This window comes from Gymnoscopelus braueri, assembly GCF_963280865.1.
Source record: "Gymnoscopelus braueri genome assembly, chromosome: 13".
In the NCBI taxonomy this organism is placed as follows: Eukaryota; Metazoa; Chordata; class Actinopteri; order Myctophiformes; family Myctophidae; genus Gymnoscopelus; species Gymnoscopelus braueri.
Window position 1 is genome coordinate 22,813,843 of NC_137615.1, and position 4,121 is coordinate 22,817,963.

Genomic DNA, 4,121 nt, shown 5'->3' on the forward strand with positions numbered 1-4,121 from the left:
GCAGCTATGAATTAGCATAACACTTAATTCCCAGCTATCGCTGCCTCGCTGAACAATATACCAACTTATAAACTAACTCACGAATATCACAATTAGTCAGGCATGTTCATTATTAGGTAGTTTAAAATATCTATATATGATGTAACGTTAGATATTGATAGTGATCGGCTGTCATTAGCCACACTGCTAGTTAGCTGCTAACTAGGCCGTACTATTTAGAGGGTCAGACTAGTTTCTGAAATGTGATATTTCCATCGAGCAGAAGATTGTAAATAGTTAATTGACCAAGCCACATTCTGCTGAATTATTGGATGATGTAACATAGAAAGATAGATCTAAAAGTCTGAAATTGGCTTCACTTCACAAGTAAAACGATTGCATTCGAATGTTCGATTAGCTCTGTTGTTTCTAGGAAATAGACTGTCTCTTATTTGACAGGCAGTTAGCGAGTAGCTTAAGGCAGTCAAAGAAAGCAAGCTGTGTTTTGCTTTTACAGGAAATAATAGCATAGCCATACACAGTAGTTCATTACCTATAAACTGTTTTCATGCCAGCAACTATTGACTAAAATAATCCATCTTTTTACTGAAAGTAGCTTAATAGTGGTGTAGTGCTTTGTGTTATAACAATATAACACAATAGACATATTAGATGGTGCAAGACTAATGTTCACACTGTCCAATTTCAGATGCATTTTGAAGACAAAGTTGGGGGCAATCATACCCTGCCCAGTGTAGTGCTCTCTGACCTCACTTGATTTTGTGCAATTATCTGACACCATCACCACACCAGACTGCCTTTTCCAAATCACATAAAATCACACAATTCTAAATTGAACACATTATGAACCTAATCTGTAGCTGTGCAAAGGGTAAACATTTCCCCCAATGCTGCCTGGAAATGTTAGTCTCAGTGACCTAAGCCTTGTGTTTCCTTTGTTAGAGTAAGGTTTAGGCACAGCTCTGCCAAGTAACTACAGTAACTGAGCAAGGAGTCGTTTGGGTGGGTGAGGGGGATGACATGTCCCAGTTAATATGAAACCCTGTGGTCACAAAGATTGGGAAATCATGTTTGGCGGTCCCAGGCTCAAACCAACGAGTTGTATTTGGTGCTGCTCCTGCATAGATCACAGCTTTAGTGGATTACCAGACATGACTTAATCTCTCACCATGTCGAAAACAGTTGTTACTGCAAGTGAAAGGAGCTGACGGATACATTGTTATGTTGGCCTACTACCTCTGAACCTGAAATATAATGAAGCCCCTGAAGATGTTTTTTAAATAATATTCTGCCTTACAAGACAGAATATTAACTTAACAGACAGTCCATCCAGATTTGTTTTCCTGTGGCAAACTATTTGTGTGTGTGTGTGTGTGTGTGTGTGTGTGTGTGTGTGTGCGCGTGTGCGTGCCGTGTGGTGCATGCGCATATGGTTTGTGTGAAAGAGGAAGAATTCCACATTGGTACTATGAAAAGTGGTTGTGGGTGTAGGGAGAAACAGGTCTTGCACCCTTTTTACAGACAGGGCAGTACAAGCATCAGATAACTTGAGCAATGTGCTTCTCCCAATGACCCTTCTAACTCAGTTACATATCTATTGATAATATTTACTTGAATGATGAGCTACTGGATTCATATTCACATCAACACATACATGGCCTGTTTGATTGCTTAAAACATAAAACTACAGTTTTAAACTTTAAAGAACGTGCTTGTGTGATGTTAGACAAATGCTGTAGCCTATATTAAATAACAAGTAAGACGCGCGAACGCTGGAAGCGAACGCAGCTCGAAAATATTGTGTATTTACGGACTTGTAATCTCTCAAGAACAGATTCTGCTCTGCGTTGGAATCTGTCGTGAAGGTTCGTCATAACGTGTACGCACTGTGTGGGCGTGGGCGTGCCTTCAGATCAGGAAGCAGGCCGCGCTTTACCCAATCAAATGTAGTGGGCGGGATTTACGTGTCCGCTGATCCTTCCCTACTCGAAACAATCCGAAACTAATTTAACAATAGCGTCCGCGGAGCAGACAAAACCACGGAAAGATATTCACATTTTAACTTGCTCTTTCATCATAGAAACAAGTGGGCTTATAACCAAAACGATCCATGTTCTCTGGGAGAAGTGGTGTTAGTGTTCCGTGTAGAAATATTGTTAGTGGGAAAACATAGTCGCACCACCCGGAAGTGGAGCGTGAAGGCAGACTAAAACCCCGGTTTCCTTGCGCACAGGTGCTGCATCGTCATTGTCCCAGAGCCAGTGAGAGATAGTACAAACAGCAGAGGGCGCTGTTTTTCATTCTCACTGGCTCTGGGTTCCCAGATTGACGGACTTGTAATCTGTGTTATTTCACCGTGATGGGGAGAGAACATTGACATTGTGTGTGTGTGTGTGTGTGTGTGTGTGTGTGTGTGTGTGTGTGTGTGTGTGTGTGTGTGTGTGTGTGTGTGTGTGTGTGTGTGTTTTGCAGGCTGTTGTGCATTGTAATCAGAGCATTGTCTAAATTCCTGCACTCTGGCGCACTCTGGCGGCTGCTTACAGGCAGTGCACGCATGTGAGTCACATGGGGGCGCGAGCCAATGAGAGCATGAACACAGACACACAGACACACACACAACCCGAGCACGGTTACATAGTAAGCTCCACTTGGTCGGAGGCGCGGCTTCCTTCCGCGTTCGCAATTAAGATTTGTACTTTAGACTAGTTAGTAGTTAGTTACTTAGGCCAGTGGTTCTCAACCTGTGGTTCTGGACCCCCTGGAGTCCCCAGATAAGTGACAATTTAAGCACTGTTAAGACCTTTTTAATACAAATAAAAAAAAGGAGAAAAGACCATTACTGTGTTAAAAGTAATCAACAAACTATAGTATAAGAACTGGTCAAACATTAGCTAAATTGTCAAATAATATAAAATAATATTGAAAATAACTGATCTACAGACTCACAACGCTTCGCAATGTGAGCTTGTAGATCAGCTATATCCACAATATTTTTCTGTGGAAACGAGTCAAACAAAATGTAATGCCTCAACTCCTACAATTCCGAGTGCTTGTCAGGGTGGGGGGTCCCCAGTTCAAATATGATTATTTTGGGGGGTCGCGACCTGAAAAGGTTGAGAACCACTGACTTAGGCAGCCTCTCAAGTCATTATGAACCTCTCATTAATATAATGTTTGCAGTTACATTCAATAACCACCAGATGTCGCCACTTGACAATCGATTGAAAAAAATATTCTGAAAGAATGTCCTATTCATATGAATGAAGCTAACAGGTTTATGCAGTTATTTCATTTCCTGGTTATATGCTTCATGGCAAAAAAGCTCGTTTTATCGTGGATTTTCTAATAAGTTCACACCTGATACATTTATGCCTTTCGAAGTTGTATCTCTGGGTTTATAGTGTCGATATGATACATATGTGTCCATCTCTAATCGTCAGTTGCACTAGTCATGTGTAAGTTGACACTGTATATAATGGCAGTGGTGGAAAGTAACTTACTGTAGTACATGTACACAAGTACTGTACTTAAGTGCAATTGTGAGGTATTTGTACTTTACTTGAGTATTTCCAATTTCCAATACCTTTACTTACCACAATACATCTCAGAGGCAAATATTGTACTTTTACTCCATCACTATTATTTGACCACTTTAGTTACTTGTTACTTTGTAGATTTAGCTTACAAAACATACATACAACTTCAGCCCTTAAACTTTGGCAATTTGAAAATAGCCGGTCTACAAACTTGCTCAGTACTTACTCATTATGCATTCTGCATAATGAGTACTTTCTACTTTTGGTACTTTTAAGTACATTTTGATACGTTTGTACTTTTACTCAAGTACATTTTGAATTCTGGACTTTAACTTGTTACAGAGTATTTCTATATTGCAGTATTGATACTTTTACTTAAGTAAAAAAAAAAGTACCTTTTCCACCACTGTATGTATAATGGCTATAAGTTTGCCGGAGAGGGAATAAGGGGTTGTTTATTAAGTCTTGGGAATCGTATTACGCAATTACGGAGCACAGGCATGGTTAGACTGGGGAGGGACCATTGACATAAATATACGGGAGGGACTTGAAATGTTGAAGGGAGTCAGTGAGGGGAACAACATT